The sequence below is a fragment of the Tenrec ecaudatus genome, chromosome 13, assembly GCF_050624435.1.
Source record: "Tenrec ecaudatus isolate mTenEca1 chromosome 13, mTenEca1.hap1, whole genome shotgun sequence".
Lineage (NCBI taxonomy): Eukaryota > Metazoa > Chordata > Mammalia > Afrosoricida > Tenrecidae > Tenrec > Tenrec ecaudatus.
The window spans coordinates 100477170-100495553 of NC_134542.1; the positions used below are offsets into that span (position 1 = coordinate 100477170).

General features: G+C 40.9%; 1 pseudogene; it reads left to right on the forward strand.

The window, feature by feature from the left end:
* Positions 1-15369: 15369 nt before the first annotated feature.
* LOC142424735 (sphingolipid delta(4)-desaturase DES1-like) lies at positions 15370-16892 on the forward strand (annotated as a pseudogene).
* Positions 16893-18384: the final 1492 nt, after the last annotated feature.

Below are 18384 nucleotides of genomic sequence, written 5' to 3' on the forward strand. Positions count from 1 at the left end.
GAAAAGAATATCATTCATGAAGAAAGAAAAAGCTCAATCAAAAGGAAAGAAAGAAAGGTCCAAGTGGATGTCAGAAGAGACTCTGAAATCTGCCCTTAATCGTAGAGTAGCTAAGGGAAATGGAAGACAATGTGACGTCAATGAGTTGAGCAGAAAACTTCAAAGAGAAGCTCCAGAGGCAAAGTAAAATATTATAACTAAGTGTCCAAAGAATGAGGGTTAAAAAAAGAAACAGGAGTAACATGCCCACCATGTTTTAAATCAAAAGATCTAGAGAAAAAAAAATTTTAACCTTGAGCTCCAATATTGAAAGATTCCATGGACAAAATATTGAACGATGCCAAAACCATCCAAAGAAGATGGAAAAAAAATAAATGGAGTGATGGCCCCCCAAAAGAAAGCCCACCATTCAAGCCCCTTGAGGAGAGAGCATGAGCAAGGACCAATGGCACCGAAGGAAAAAGGAATCAAATAAAAGTCAGCCTCCAGGAATTGCTTCAATACCAATGGAAATTTTTCAAGAAGCTAATGAAGAACTAGAAATGCTCTCTTGTCTGTGCCAAGGAATTTGGAAGACATCTACTCAGCCAACTGACTGGAAGTGATCCATTCGTACTCATTCCTGAAGAATGGTGAACCCCAGTCTTCCCAAATTATTGAGCAATATCATTAATAGCACGTACAAGTAAAATTATGTTACAGATGATCCAACAAGAGCACCAGTTCATTTACAGGGACCTGCCAGAGGTTCAGGCCAGGTTCAGGAGGGGACTTGGAACAAAGGATATCATTGCTATTGTTAGATGGATTTTAATTGAAAATAGAAATACCAGAACGATGTTTACTTGGGTCTGCTGACTATTCAGAACCATTTGACTGTGTGGACCATAATAAACGATGGATAACCTTGCGACTCACCACCTGTCTGTCAGTTTGTAGGACTGTGGTGGCGTCTGTGTTGCTGTGATATTGGCAACTATGTTGATGGTAGTTCAAATCCTGCAGGGCCAGCCAATGTGAATAGCTCTCAGCAGAGCTTCCAGGCTAAGAACAGACGGCACAGAACGGATAGCCTGTTCACTTCAGAGGAGCTAGCACCCGAAAAACTTATGAGTAGTTCTCACAACATAGTCACACTGAAGGCCTGATGAATAGAAGCAGAAGATTGTCATAGATGCTGCCAGAAGATGAGAGAAGGCACTCATGTGAGAAGGCACTCAAAATATGACTGAGGAAGGGCAGCCTTCTCCAAGTAGAGGCAATCAAGATGACATGAGTGGAGAAAAGCCTGTGGGAGGAAAGCCTTTTGAACCTTCAATTGGTGATTGGGCATGACTCAAAATGAGCAGAAACAGCTGCACACATCTACTAATAATGGGAACTTGGTATGTACGATGTGTGAATGTAGAAAAATTGGAAGCCCTCAAAAATGAAATGGAACGCATACAGATTGGTATCCTTTGCAGGGCTGAGCTGAAATACGCTGTTACTGGCAATTTTAAATCAGAAACTCATAAGATTTACTATGCTGGAGGATTCTTGTTGGTGTGGGGGTTACATATGGGGCAACTAACCAAAAGATCCGCAGTTTGACCTCATCAGCCACTCCCCGGGAGACAGATGAGGCTGTCTACTCCTGTAAACAGCTACAGCCTCAGAATCCCACAGGGACAGTTATACCCTGTCCTGTAGGGTTACCATGAGTCAGCATTGACCATATGGCAGTGAAAAACAATGGTGGACATGAAACAATCAGCAGGGATGACACTGCATGCATTTTCAAAAAGGATATTTCAAGATCTATCTATATATTTTTGCTTGTAATATTTATTTATTCATTTTATAAGATTGTTATATGTTTGATGACATACCATATTTTATTTTTTTCCCTCTTACTTTTATTGGGGGCTCTTACATCTCTTATCACAATCCATACATTCATCCAGGGTGTCAACAAGCACATTTGCACATATGCTGCCATCATCATTTGCAAAGTGTCCTCTTCCCACGTCAGTCCCTGATATCAGCTCCACATTTCTTCCCTTTCCCTCCCCCACTTACCCTCCCTCACAAGCCCTTGATAAATTATAGATTATTATTTTTATATCTTACATCGTTCTCTATCACCCCTCATCCACTTTTCCATTTTTTGTTCCTCTGGGAAGGGATTATAGGTTGATCCTTGTGACCAATTTCCCCTTTGTACAATGGTGCCTGTGACAAGATAATATCTATAGCCTTTCAAAATATGCAATTAATGGAACTATTATTTAAATTTATGCAACAACCAAAGCATGTGTTGCAGAAATTGAAGAATTGTACAAAAATCGTCATTCTGAATTTTATGAAACATGCAATCAAGATGTATTAAAATTATTGACTATCAAAATTGAAAAGTTGGAAACAGAGGAAGAGTTGTTAGGAAATGGTCTTTTAGATAGAAATTAAACTGGAGATCACATGATCAGTTTTGGCAGACCAACAACTTGTTCATAGCAGATATCTTTTATTCAGGAATACAAACAGTGACCATACATATGGACTTAATCCAGATGGAATGCACAGAAATAATATTGATTACATCTCTGGGAAGAAATGACACAGAAGCTCAATATCAGAAGCTAAACCTAACCTGGGGCTGCTGTGGAATACATCATCAATTGCTCATAAGTAAACTCAGATTGAAGCTGAAGAAAATTTAAACAAGTTTCTTAAAGCCAAAATAAGAGTTTATCCCTCTTGAATTTCTAGAGCATCTCATGAATAGATTTGCTTCATTTAACATGAATGACAGAAAACCAGATGAGCTGTGGGAGGAAATCAAGAAACATTACCCACGAAGAAAGCAAATGGATGCATGCTGGAACGGATCTGGTTTACAACATTTTCTGTATTTGTGTTTTATTTTTGTTTGTTCATATTAGGGTGTACCTCAGCTCCTCTGAGGTACCTCTGAGGTCATTGGGGGTCACCTTATTGGAGTTGTGCTATATGTTATTCAGTGTATGAAGCCCAGGACTGATGAACTTATAGGGACAGCAAGCAGGACACAGTCAACAAAAAGTCAGGAAATCAAGAAAAGATCAAAGTGGATGTCAGAAAAGACTCTGACCCTTGGTCTTAATCCTAGAGTAACTAAGACAAACAGAACAAATGATGAAGCTAAAGAGCTGAACAGAGAATTTCAAAGTGCAGTGGAAGAAGATGCAAAGACCTAGTGTTAAAAATCTAAGAGGAAGAACACATGCAACATGTCTTAGAAAGAAATAAGGAAAAACATTCAAGCATTAAAATGTAATTCTGGAGGATTATATGGTCAAAATATTGTAAGATGCAGGAAGCATCAAAAGAATAGAGAGCCACTGTATGAAAAATAAATAGTTGATCTTCCAGCATTGCAGGTGGTAGCATATGAGCAAGAACCAATGGTAATGAAGGAAAAAAGTTGAAGCTACACTTAAAGCATTAGCTACAAACAAGACTCCAGGATTTGGCTCAATGCCAATAGAGATCTTTCAACAAGCTGATGAAGCGATGGAAGTACTCACTTGTCTGTACCTAGAAATTTGAAAGAAGCTACTTGACCAACTGACTGGAAGAGATCCATATTTGTGCCCATTCCAAAGAAAGGTCATCCAACAGAATGCTCAAATTACAGGACAAGATCATAAATATCACATGTAAGTAAAATTTTGCTGAATATCATCCAAGACTGGTTGAAGCAGTACATTGACATTGAGCTTCCAGTGCAGGGGTCCTCAAACTTTTTAAACAGGGGGCTAGTTCACTGTCCCTCAGACCCATTGGAGGGCCAGACTATAGTTTAAAAAAAACCTATGAACAAATTCCTATGCACACTGCACATATCTTATTTTGAAGTGAAAAAACAGATGGGGCAAAAACACCCAGTGGGCCAGATAAATATCCTCAGCGGGCCGCATGTGGTGCCCGGGCCGTAGTTCAAGGACCCCTGTTCCAGATGTTCAGACCAGATTCAGAAGAAGATGAGGAACAAATGATATCATGGATGATGTCAGGTGGATCTTGGATGCAAGTATAGAATACCAAAAAGAGATTTACTTGCGTTTTATTGACTAAAAAGGCATTCGATTTCGTGGATCATAGTAAAGTACGGATAGCATTGAGTAAATGGGACTTTTAGAATACGTCACTGTGCTCATTCAGAAAGAGCACAAGGATGGAGAGGTAGTGATGGGAACAAAACAGTGAAATGCAGCCTGGTTTAAAATCAGGGAGTGTGTATTTCAGAGTTGTAGTCTCTCACCAACGTGGGCACTGAGCAAATAATCACAGCAACTGGATGGTATGAAGAACATTGTGGCAGCAAAATGGATGGAAGACTTTTTAACAACCTGCAACATGCAGATGACACAACCTTGCTTGCTGAAGGTGGGTGTGTTAGACTGATGACTAGAGAAACAAATGCAGGAATACTCATATGTGTGTGAGAGAGAGCTTTAGATCAAAGAGCAATTTTATATTGGGAGAACATCCCAGCCCAGTCCAGATCAAGTCCATAATTCTGATATTAGCCCATATGTCCAATACAAGTCCATAAATTCTTCTTTAAACTCACACATAATATGCAATGATGGTGAATGCAGGAAGATCACAGGCCAGTGGGTCGAAAGTCTTGTGGATCCAATAACAGTGGAAGCATCTCCAGGTTCTGGCTGCCATCAACATGACTCCATGTGGCTTGTCAAAAGGAATATGTAACAGCAAGAGAGAGTTCCCAGGATCCTCATGAGAAGGCCACTCCCTCAAGGAGGGATCATCAGGCTGTGACCAGCTTGACAGGTCAGACTCCACGCCTTCATTCTTTTATCAAGTTAATAGTTGAGGCAGTTAGTTTATTGTACCAACCTGGCTGATGAACACATGTGGGATTAATTAAAGGGCTGAGAGATAAATATCTTGGCAAGCCTCGCCTTTCTTGTCTCTTCTTCTTTGATCATCTGACCAGTGTGTGGCTGCCTTGCTTGTTCTGTGCCTCAATTTGCAAGCTACACTATCTGTGGGACACCTAACCCATGGAGTGTATCAATATAATTTGAGGTTCCTTCAAGACCTGCTTCACCACACCATTGAAATTTGCACCTCTTGAGCTGGGGACTGTCAGACCCTGTCATTTGGCTGACTGTTGGTGACCTGCCTTGCTGTTTGCTGCCTATGTCCACATAGCCTGAATTGCCCACAGAGGACTGACTACTCCACAGCTCTCAAGGCTTGAAGGACTGCTAGTGTCTTACATCTGTCTCACAGGTGGGAGTGAGTTGCACTGAGCCATTTGCGCTGCCTTATAATTGAATTAACTGTTTATTTCTTATTTTATACATCTATCTATCTGTATAAATATTTATATAATTAATACTGTTCTGGTTGGTTTTTTTCTCTCTAGAGAACCAGTCTAACACAACAGGATATTGCGTAACTACCACATTGAGGAGGACTTAATAGCACGTGATGATGAAGATCAAGGATTGCAGTCTTCAGTATGGATTACAACTCAGGGTAAAAATAAAAACCCAAGCCTCACATCTGGACCAATAGGCAACATCATTGAAGACGTTAAGAATTTTGACTTACTTGGATCTACAATCAATGCTCATAGAAGCAGCAGGCAAGAGATCAAATAATGCATTGCATTAGGTTAATCTTCTGAACAAGACAACTTTTGAATGTTGAAAAGCAAGGACTTAGGCCCCAAGTCAGAGTATTTTCAATAGTCTCATAGGCATGTGAAAGTTGGGCGCGTGAAAAAGAAGACAGAAGAATTGAGATGTTTGAATTATCGTGCTGGTGACAAAAATGGAAAGTTCCATGGACTGCCAACAAACAAACAAACAAAACAAACAAATCTGTCTGGTAAGAAGTATGGCCAGAATTCTCCTTAGAGCCAAAGATACTGAGACTTCCTTTGATGTATTTTGGACATATTGACAAGAGAGACCCGTCCCCAAACAATGACATTGCGCTTGGTAATCCAGAGGAGCAACGGAAATGAGGAAGCCCCTCGATAAGATGCACTGACACAGAGGGTGCAAAAATGGGCTCAAACCCTGGAACAGTCTTGGGGATGACGCAGGATCTGAGGTATTGCGTTCTGTTTTACGTAGGGTCACGATGAGGTGGAACTGACTCAATAGCACCTAAAACAGTGCAGTGTAAAGGGCTTTTGTGGGTATGCAAAAACTAGAAAGAATGGGGGACAAGTGAGTCTCCACCCAGGATGAGCCACAGGAGACAGTGTGTGGGATGTGTCAAAGTCCTGCCTTTGAGTAGGTGGCAGGAGGCAGTGGTGGCTCTAGAGTGAATCAGTAGACATCAAGAAATCCCTAAACACCATTGTCACTACTCCCATTCCCATGGGTTCCTTGGTAGTATGGAACACATGTGGAAGGAGAACCCGCTATATCACCCTCCATGAGCATTGGGTACCCAAAGGCCAGGCAACAGCCAGGTTGAGGACACCAGAGTGTAGTGCAATGTGGGCTTTTGATTCTTTCGTAGCTCATATTTTGCATAACATCTTTGTCTTTCAAACCTAATCATATGGATAAGTGAGAAGTAGCTGTTGAAAATAAGTTTCTTAAACTGATAAAGCATAATTTTTCATAATTTATAGAGCTCTAATTCTTTTAGGCAAAACCCTCTAGGGACATCTATCTTTATCTTGTGTAACCAGAAAGGAACAAAAGAGCAGAATAGAAATCTCAGAAATAAATTCACCCACCTACAGAAAACTGATCTTCGACAAAGGAGCAATAAACACTAAGTGGGGAAGATACACTCACTTCAATTTTTTTTAATAAAAATAAAATGGGACCCATACCTCACCCCATGCTTTAAAAAAAATGAACTCAAGATGGACCTAAATGTAAATCCTTGAGCTATAAAGATCATCAGTGAGAAAGTAGGGGTATATGTAACGGCCCTATTTCATGGCAGAGATAAACTATCAAACATAATGAAGGAGCACAAACAATGGAAGACAAAATAGATGACTTACACCTAGTAAAAATGAGACACGAATGTGCATTAAAAGACTTCATCAAAAGAGTAGGAAGGGAGTCCAGGAACTAGAGAAAGCATGTTCATTAATTACACTTATTAAGAAAAATAGAAGCAGAAGAAAAAATTGTGTTGTGTTTTGTTTTTTCCATTTCTAAGATGTCTAGCACATGCCACCATGTCTGGGTGAAAAGTAAAATCATCAGTGATATATCTGGGTAAGATGTCAAAGACGAGGACAATTGAAAAATAGAGAGATAAACTAGGAAAATGTTAACCTTTTATCTATTTGTTTCATAATATGCCACTCTAAAATTCTTTGCATCTGAAATTAAAATCATGAATATCTAAATAAAATAGCACTTCTAATATGTTTCACTGGAGAAAATGTATTTATGAGAGATGGAACAAAACTTTGCTTTCTATTTAGAGGTGTTTTTCATTTGGTCACTCCTGACTAATAAAATAGGAATATAATGGACTGGATAATCCTGACGTAAATTGGCAAGGCTTACTGCACATCACCAGGTGGATTCCACTTAGAAACTCTATTTTCTTATACAAAGAAATAGGAATGAGCTAGATTTTGCGGCTATTAATTAAAGAATATAGGGGTTGATTTTTAGGAATGTAGTAAATTTTTGAATTTCAGTTTTAGCACAATGTCTGTGAGGACTAAAAGCCAAGAATTGTAACTAGCAGCTGCATGTCAACTTCAGGATGTGTCAGAAAACACAAGTGTCATCAGCTCAGAAATGCATCTCATGGGAAAATGGGAAACTTTCAGACACCAAGAATCCAGGGTAACAGAAAGCCTTTGGTTAACACCACAGGTTTGTACAGGCAGGGTGTTCAATCTAGGTAGATCAATGAGTGCAGAGATGGAAAAATAGTTTCTTGGATAATTCTGGCAGGATATAAGGCCTACAATTTAGGAAGTCAGGGAAAGCTAAAGGGCACTTCCAAATTATGTGAGTGGACAGAATTGGATACTGCCTTAAGGGAAAAAAAATATATGTTCTTTGTGTGACAACTAATGTTAGGTGTAACCATGGCCAGGCTATTATTCTCAGTGGTTTGAAAGATGGATCTTTTATAGCACAGTATAATGTAATCACCTCCATGATGTGATCCCATATGATCATTTAATAAATTGAAAGGGAGTTCCCCTGGGATTGTGGCTTCTCTTCAGAATATAGCTGGATGTTCTGGCATAGCTCTTCCTATCTGCCTTTGTCCCTCCCTCTCTCACCCCGCAGCTATTCTTTATTGCCTGACCCCCGTAGCAGAGACATCAGGCTGCAGCAGATTTTGAGTTTGTCAGCTCCTGCAGTCACATGAATCATTAAGATTATCTGTCTGCTGAGTCATTTTCTTGAAGTACATTTCTCTCTCTCTTTCTCTCTCTCTCTCTCTCACTCTCTCTCTATATATGAATACTATCATGTATACATATATATGAATACTATCATAAAATATGCCAATGAAGGCTTTTTTCCCCTCCCTTCCTTGCCATCCCACCCTCATGAACCCTTAAGAACTTATAAATTATTTTTATTCTCATATTTTACACCATCTGCTGTCTCCCTTTACTGACATTTCTGTTGTTCATCCCCTCGGTGGGGGGCACAGGGGGTTGTATGTACATCAATCATTGCGATCAGCTCCCCTACTCCACCTTCTCCCCTCACCTTCCCCCACCCTCATGGTATTGCTATTCTCATTGTGGGTCCTGAGGGCTTTATCTGTTCTAGATGCCATGTGTCGAGAGCTCTTATCTGTACCAGTGTATGTGCTCTAGTCTAGCCAGATTTGTAAGGTAGAACTGGGGTCATGATAGTGTGGGTGTGGGGGTGGCGGGGAGGGCAACATTAAAGAACTAGAGGAATATTGTCTGTTTCGTTAGTGCTATTCTGCACCATGACTGACCTGCCCTTTCCTTGTGACCTTCTGTGAGGGGATGTTCAATTGTCTACAGAGGGCTTTGGGTCTCCATTCAAACCCCCCCTCACATCAAAATGGTTGTTTTGGCTCTTCTGATGCCTGGTACTTGATCCAGCCAACACCTCATGATCACACAGGTTAGTGTGTTCTTCCATGTGGGATTTGTTGCTTTCTTCTAGATGGCCATTTATTTAACTTCAAGACTTTAAAACCCCAGATTCTATATTTTATAATAGCCAGGCATCATCAGCTTTCGTACCCACATTAACTTATGCACCCATTTTGTCTTCAGCGATCATGTCAGAAAGGTGAGCATCCCAGCATGCCCTATTATTAGAACAAAGTGCTCTTGCATTGGGAGGACTTGATTAAAGGCGCGATGTCTGTCTTCTGCCTTAATATGTAACATTTAAATATACGTACATAGACCTATATCCCAATTGTTATATATTAATATAGTTACCTATGAGCATGCCCATATTTATACCTCTATAAATGTCTTTACCGCTGGTTATTTCCTCTGTTTCTTTTAGTTTCCTCCTCTCCCACTCTCATGTTTGACCTTCATTTGGCTCTCTGTACTTCATCTCGGCTACATTGCACTTGATACCCCCACCCACCCACCACAGTCATTATATGCCTTCCTGACCATCCATCTCAGATCTCTAATTGCTCCCTTTTCCCTGGATTTGGCGACTCCTCCCTTCTTCCCCTACCTCCTCTGTCCCCCTGGCACTGTCAGTCCCATTTTTTCCTCCTCGGGATTTTTTATCTTGCCTATCTTATATAGATAGACATGAAAAAAACAAAAAACAAACCACTATGAATACTTCCGGGTTTGCCTGCTGACCCTTATGGATGTTTTCCAATCAGGTCTGAGGTGGTGCCAAGCTATTATTTCTGAGTCCAAATTCTACTTTCAGAACTACCCAGAGACTTTGTTGCTTTGCTCCCATTGCTGCTCTGCTAAACTCCCTTCTTGTTCTGCCCTTGTGTGAGTGGGTCAAACAGGGCACACTTCCTGCCCTGTGTCTCTGGTGCTGCCCTCCATAGTGTGGTAAGTCAGTAAGGGGATGCTGTGTCTTGTTTTAGCACTGCCCCTACAGTCCTCTCTGTTCATTGGCTGCTGTGAGCAGGAATGCCATCCTGGAAGTTTGGTGGGCCAGGATGCTGTTCTCCCTCCACCCCTGCCTACACCCTTAGTTTGCTCCTGTGTAGTCTGGGAAGAACCACCACTCTCCCCGGGCTGTATCTTCACTGCTATCCTCTGTAGTGCTTTCTTCTGGAGAAGGGCTGTGGGAAACAGAACGATTTCTCCCAAATTGTCTCCCCAAATGTATGCCAAACTTAGCTGCTTGCTACACATGGAAAACAACTATATACTCTGAGGTCACTAAAAGCGGGTCAGAGGTTATTTTCCCTATGAGTTATCATCTAGAGCAATCAGACTATATAGTCTGCCCCACCCTATGTAGGGCCCACTCCCTTCTGATAAGGATAGTAGTGGATTGTTTCCCTGAAGGAGAACCCAGGGAGGTCAAGCCCTCTCAAGGGTGACCAAGATTAGATTACCATATTGAGTCTAGGGTACGCCCTTCTTGTCACATGTGTACCCCTAGTCACTCCCTTCCGATTACTTGTACACCCCTATCTCATCCCCTTCTGTCACACTTATGCCTATTGTGCAGCCCCTTCCTGTGACGTGTGTTGTTACCTGTAATCACACCCCTAAGTATATATGGGCCTTGAGCAAGAAATAAAGGGAGGCTGTTGAGATCATGACCATCCAGGAGGTGAGCATGCTGCTATGAAATGTGTCTGACTTCTTCATTTCACTCGCTCTCCTATTTCTATTATTCTCTATGACTTTATTATATATATATATATATATGTATGTATGTATATATATATATATATATATATATATATATATATTTTAAACTGCACAATTTCACCAATCGAACCCGTGAATAGTTGCAGGGGCTGGCTTACCCCACAAATGGCACCCATTGCGTGGCAGTAGGAAAAGAACTCTTGTGAGTTAAACCCCGTGGAACAATTGTACAGCCTCGCCGGAATGTAGAGTGAATGGAAAATTGTGTGAAATAAGGATCTGGATGGGGGATTGGCAGATAAGTAGTGGAAGTAGTGAATGTGTGTTTTAAAGAGGACAATGGGGCAAGGTAAAAGTAAACCTGAAACTTATGGTACTACACTCAGCCACTTACTGAAAAGACACGGTGTAAAAAAAACAAAGAAAAAGATACAATGTCTCCTAAAAGTAATAAAAAAGCACAATCCATGGTTCCCAGAGGAAGGAAGTTTCCATCTAGAGACCTGGGAGAAAGTCGTTGTAAAGTCAAAGGAAGCACACAAATAGGGGGAGAATACTCCATGGAGACATGGTCTCCCTGGACTCGAGTTGAGATGATTTTAAAACTTTTGCAGGAGGAAGAGAAAGAGGATTATCAGTCTAGTGAGAAGTCTTGTGTCTATTCAAATCTAGAAAAGCCAGCTAAAGTCTCTGTGAATGCCAACCTCATGGCAGCCTCTTTAGCCAAATACAGTGGCCATAAAGGAAAGTGTTTTAGTTATAGAAAGATAGGTCATCTTCAAAGAGAGTATAGAACGCACAGGCCAATCAGCTGGCCACCAAAAGTGAGCTGTGGCCTGCACCAGAGCATGGACCAGGACCACCCAGCTCAGGTGTAAAAGTACCCAGGCTTTGCCCCTGCTGTAGGAAGGGAAGCATTGGGTGAGTTAATGTCACTCAAGATTCACCAGAGGGTTTCCATTAACATAAACTTCCCAGCAGGAAAGTAGAGAAAAGAGCTTGATCTAAGCCCTGCCCAATGGGGCACAGAAGGCAAAGCCTGGCCTAGCAAAGACAATTGTAGAAAGAAATCAGAGCCGGAGACCAGACTTGACCAAATTTGTAAAAGCCCAGCCTCTGTTCTCACTACAGAAAGCTTGACTAACGAAGAAAAGGCTCAAGAGCCCTTCTTGCAGCAACCTGTTGGTCCCCAAAAGCAGGAGTTTCTGCTTGAATGAGTAATACAGTTTTTACCAGGGAGATTTACCTACGTACTCAAGGAATTCAAATTGATACTGGAGTTATTCAAAATTTTGAAGGAAAGCTAAAAGCTGTCAGCAAACCAAAAATGATTAAGAGTGGCACTTGGGACCCACTACCTAAAAGAACTATAGGATGTTTATTAGGAAAGTCCAACCTAAATTCGCAAGGTGTTGCTGGAGCTACTGATCAGGATCATGAAGAAATTAAGGCAGCGATAAAATCTGTTATACCATGTGTTATACAGAAGGAAGATGACTTCTTAAGCCAATTTTTGCTTCCTTGCATTTCTAGACTTAAAATTTATACCTATCGGAAAAGAGTACTTGAGGCCTCTGACCCCTATATATCAAGGGGTGTTTTAGAATGCTGTTGTAACAACAGCGCCCCCACGTGGAATTTCACTCGTCTCTTTCTCTCTCTCTTTTTCTCTATGATATTACAAATGTTTACTTATTATCACTGTACAATTGTGCCTACCGGGCCTGTGATGATTTGTTAGGGGCTGGCTCCCCTAAGAAGGGGTTTGACGTTAGCTGGAATAGGGGCCAGCCTGGAAAAGACTATTTCCAGTCTTGTATTGCCTCAAAAAACTTCTAATCATCTTGGTTGCCTTGTTCTGCTCTGAGATGAAAAGATGGTGCATTTTAAGAGGTTTAAGTTTCAGTTTTATCAACCAATGTGAGGAAAATATTGGAAACATTTATACAAGGGAAATGACATTGATACTCCATTTTCTCTACATTATCACTTATGGAGGGACATGTCAAGTTTTAAATATATATCAAACTGACTCAGTGTTTGCTATATAGTTATTGTTGTATCTGTTATTAAATCAGTCCTAATTCACAGTTGGATGCAATGATACCTCCAAACCAAATCTCTTTGTCACTGAGTTGGTTCGATATAACGACCCTATAGGACAGAGTAGAATTGTTCCTAGAGGTGTCTGAGATTAATTTTTTTTTTGTGATATTTTCTCCCTTGAAGCACATGACTGATTCACATGGTCTGACTTAGCATTTAGCAGCTCAAGTGTCATGCTCATGGTTGCTGATTGGACCATTGTGGTCGATAGGCTTGTCACTGGCTGATTTCCAGAAGGAGACCTCCACGTGTTTCTTCTTAGTCTGTCTCACTCTGATGCCCCCGGGACCCATTCCGCCTCGTAGCGATTTACAAGCATGCACTGGTAGGTGCCTTGACAGGGAATCAAACTTTGGAAGAATTCCACCATTGAATTATGAATGTACTCATGACACCGAATTCTATAAATATGGAATGAATGAATGTCCACCTATAGAATTAATTTTATAACTAATTTTATAGGACCCCTTGTGGTTATGAGGTGGGAGGGGGTGGGCAAGGATGGCAGTTCAATATCACCAGCCACTGTGAAGGTTAACTAAAAATCTTTCTACTCCTATAAAGAGTTACAGTTTCCAAAACCCAAAGGGCACTTCTACCTGGTCCTATAGGGGTGCTATGAGTCAGTGAATTTAATTGTCTGGGAATCTCTCTCTGTCTCTGTTTTTCTCTCTTTTTTCTCTCCTTACCTCTTCCTCCTCTCTTTTTAAAAATTTTTCACAATATTTCCTAGAGACATAGACTGAAAGGGTAAAAGAGATAATGTTCCCAACAAAATAATTAAAAGCCTATTAAGTGATCAACCCTTTGGGCAACCCATCAGACCACTTTTGCTTGTCATGTTATCTACAGCCTTGAAACACGCCTCAGGTTCCTCTTCGCCTTTACGTTCACCGTCCATCCTTCTTTCTCTTTTCCCTTTTCCTTCTCTCTTTTTCTCATATTATACGGCGGACTCATCCTTTGTATTCTCTTAGCTGCTATTCTGGGAGTTTTAACTTCTATTGCAACCTGATTATTGGTTTTTTTTTTTCTTTCTTAAAGAACTTACAAAGTAGACTTCTGATGCAGCTACTATTTTATTATAAATTTAATAATTTTATTGGGAGCTCTTACAGGTATCATAACACTCCCTAGTTCAATCACATCAAGCAGTATTATACAATTGCTACCACGATTTTTAAGAAACATTTTCTTTCTTCTTGAACTCCATGATATCAGCTCCCCTTGCCACCCCTCTTCCCAAACACTCAAGGAATCGTAACTTCTGCTACTGTTTCTGAAGAGTTATTTATCTTGGTTTTCATGTATTGAATGATCATAATTATACACGTGAAAATACACAAGTCTAATATGATTAATGAGGTAAAACAAATAAAAACTACACTAGTAAGTGAAGGAAATATTAAAGAACTAGAGGACATTCATGTGTTTCATTAGTGCTATCCCACACCCTGGCTTTATCATCCCTTCCATGTGACCATTCTGAGAGAGACTGCCCAATTGTCCTATATGGAGGCTTTGGGTCTCTACTACATCTACCATCAATTCACATCAATTTGGTTGCTTATTTTTGAACTTCTGATACCTCTTTCTATCCACACCTCACGATCACACAGGCTGGTATACTTGTTGCTGCCCTGCAAGAGGGTCGCGTGTTTAACTACCAGCCTTTAAGACCCCATGGGCTATGTCTTTTAAAAGCCATGGACCATCAGCTTTCTTCACCACATTTGCTTGTGTACCCACTTTGACTTCAGTGTTCACGTCGAGAAGGATCATACAGTGCCACATTATTAGAACAAAAGGTTCTTATACTGAGCTAAGATTTAAGTAGAGGTCCAAAGTCCATGTGCTTCCTTATTGTATTTATATATATCTACATATGTAAACAAATACACCTATATTTATATATACTTACCTATATACATATCTATCTATATCTGTACATACCTATATCATTTTCCTTTCTTCTTTCCTCTATTTCTTTTTTTCTTTCCTTCTGTTCCACTATCATGTTTGCCCATCATTCGCCTCACAGTAATTCCTTTCAGACACAATTCAATCGATCAAACCTGACCAGAGAAGTTACACCCTCCTTGCCCATAATATCTTGGTAACATTTAGTCTTTTTTTTACTTCAAATGAACCACAGGGATTTTTTTGGTTTGTTGTTATTTTAATCATATTAATACATAATTGCATGGTGTGAATGTTTTATAATACCTAGACCACTGACTTCAGAAGGTAAATGTAGTGCTTGTGCAATACTTTTGTAATTCTATATTTCTACTTCTGTTGTTTATACACTCTCATAAACAATGTTTTTGCTTCTCAGCCACCCCATTGGCTGGCAGCTGACATGAGCCAGAGAGCAGCTGCTGCCTCAGCCTCCCAGGGGACAAAGCCCTAGGAGCGCAGGCCAGGGGCTGGGCCTGTAGACCACCACTATGGGGAGCCCCGTTTCTCCAGGTAACTTCAGGTGTGTCTACAGCAACCATCCATATGCTAATTGACACCAGGAGACCCCGGGGTGAAGTACCCTGAGATACCATCATGAATGAAACCAGACTCCCACCTGATGTGGCTCACAGCCATGATGGTCTTCACTTGACTGCATTTCCCTTAGTCACAGACTTGGACTGGAACTGGGTCATGTCTAGGGCATATGTTTTTAGCAGCTGCATTAACCACTCAGCGACTTTGACAATTCATAAAGTTCCCCACATTAGTGCCTTGGGCAGCTGCAAGGCTTTGTGGAATTGCTGATTTGGGATCTTTGTGAATGGTCCTATTGGCACTCCAGATTCTTCTTTTTTTTTTTTTATTAAGCGACACCCCCAGGACCATCATAGATGCTTTGGTGGCAATGGCATCGCTGTGGACATTCCTACTGATATTTAGGGCACCACTTTCCAAAAAGTTCATATGGAAATGTTCTTTCTTCAACCTCTTTCTCTCTTTTAAAAAAAAGTCATTTTATTGGGGGCTCATATAATTCTTATCACAATCCATCCATACATCAATTGTGTAAAGAACATTTGTACATTTGTACATTTGTTGCCATCATCATTCTCAAAACATTTTCTTCTACTTGAGTCCTTCGTATCAGCTCCTCTTTTTTCCCCTCTCTCCCCACTCCCCACACCCTCATGAACCCTTGATAATTTATAAATTATTATTTTGTCATATCTTACACTGTCTGACATCTCCCTTCACCCACTTTCCTCTTGTCCATCTCCCAGGGAGGAGGTTATATGTAGATCCTTGTAATCACTTCCGCCTTTCTACCCCACCTTTCCTCCACCCTGCCAGTATCGCCACTCTCACCACTGGTCCTGAAGGGATCATCTGTCCTGGATTCCCTGTGTGTCCAGTTCCTATCTGTATCGATGTACATGCTCTGGTCTCGTCAGATTTGTAAGGCAGAATTGGGATCATGATAGCGGGGAGCAGTGGGAGGTGGGGAGAGGAAGGGAGCATTTAGGAATTAGAGGAAAGTTGTATGTTTCATTTTCTTCAAGCTCTTTTTTATGCTTTCCAGCCTCAGTTCACCAACCCCACATCTATTTCTTATCTGCAGAATATTGTTGTGGCATCCCAGATTAGTTTTGAGATTATACTTTAGTATTTTTTGAGAATTAAAAGTCTCTGGTGTATCTGTTGGCAGCATCCTTATTTAGTCTGGACTTGCGCTCAGTTTCTGGAAATTTTAAAGCCAAACATTACATGTTCTCAAGAGGACATGAACTGTTCTCCTATTCTGGGTTTCTGAATTTACTGACCTTCCATGTGGGTTATCACAGTGAGCATCATGATTTTACCAACATTCCTTGCAAAGGCTTTCCCCTGATGAGGAAATTAGCTGCCCCACTATAATTCCTGGATCAAAGTAGTGTCTGATTTAGTGGTGGATGATACGATAAATACCTACTTGAGAATAAATACATGTCAAATAGGACAGGTAGAATAAGACTGGGTGTCATTGCAGCCAAGTAATTCTTCTCTGAAACTCTGAAATACTTGGGGGAAAATGGAACTCTTGAAATATAAATTTCAGGTCTGTAGTGTTTAGAAGTTACACTGGTATAGCTTCAAAACAGGCTCCTGAGGGGCTTCAGAAGCAAACAGGGTTCACTCCATCAAACTGCCCACAGTGTCCCTGTTATTCATCACTCGGATTATCATTGTTCAGGACATTTTCCCCAACTCTGTCAGCTTGTAAGCCTATCATAAAGCTTTTAGAAAGCTATCCCTACCATTCTTTTCTCAATAAGCTTTCACTTTTTGAAAACAACTAACAAAATGAGCTGTTAATCACACACACACACACACACACACACACACACACACACAAAAGTTCTTAATAAGGTCCTAGGTGTGAATCCATTATATATAGGTTAGGAATTTTTCCCTAGTTGAAAGCAAGTGACTACCATGGGGTCTGGGGACAAGAATTAGCAGTATGTGTAGGAAGTCCCTATCTGGAATCACAGAGGTGACTTGCAGGGGGGGAGGAAAAGATGGAGAGCCTGAAGGGTATCAACTGCCTGAGAACTGTTATCTAGGATCTTGCACATGGATATGAGTCGGTGATAGCTGAGTCCTCTGTAGAGCAATTCAGGCTATCCGGCCACAGGCAGCAAACAGAAAGGCAGGTCAACTACAGTCAGCAAGATGACAGGATTGGATAGTCCACAGCTCAAGTGATGTATATTCCAGTAATGTAGCGAAGCAGGTCTTTAAGGAACCTCAAGCTACAGCAACACAGTCCATGGGTTAGGTGTCCCACAGGTAGTCTAGCTTGCAAATTGAGCAGAGAATAAGTTAAGGCAGTTACACACTGGTCCGATGATTAAAGAGGGAGTAAACAAAAGGTGAGGCTCGCCAAGCCATTTATCTCTCCGCCCTTCAATTAATCCCACATGTGTTTATCGGTCAGGTTGGTACAATAAACCTACCTATCACAAGCAGAAAAATCCACTGCCATCAGGTTGGTTCTGAATCATACCTGGAAATCTTCACGGGAGCTGATGGCTGTGGATTTAAACTACAGGCTTTGAGGTTAGCAACTCATTGCTAACCCACAGCACCCTTGGGCAGAATAGACAGACCCCCTGCTGCTCTGGCAGGAACAGAGGGTGAAGGAAACTAAAAAATATATAACAAGTTAGCAGTTCTGAAGTCTGCAGAAAAAAATTAGCAGATATATCAGCAGTTCTGGGAGAAGACAAAAAATGAACTCAATATGCTTATTTGATGTCCAGAGAGAGGAGACTTGAAATCCTGAAACATGAGAATATAAAACTAAGTCCCCAACAGACTGGGTTTTCAGACTAGCTCATCTGCTTACTCATCCCCTGTGCCAAATATATTCCCTTTTCCCAGTATAAAACTGACTTGCTTGGCTGTGAACCAAGGAAGGAGAAGTAACAAATAAGGGAGTAACATCACCACCAATGCTC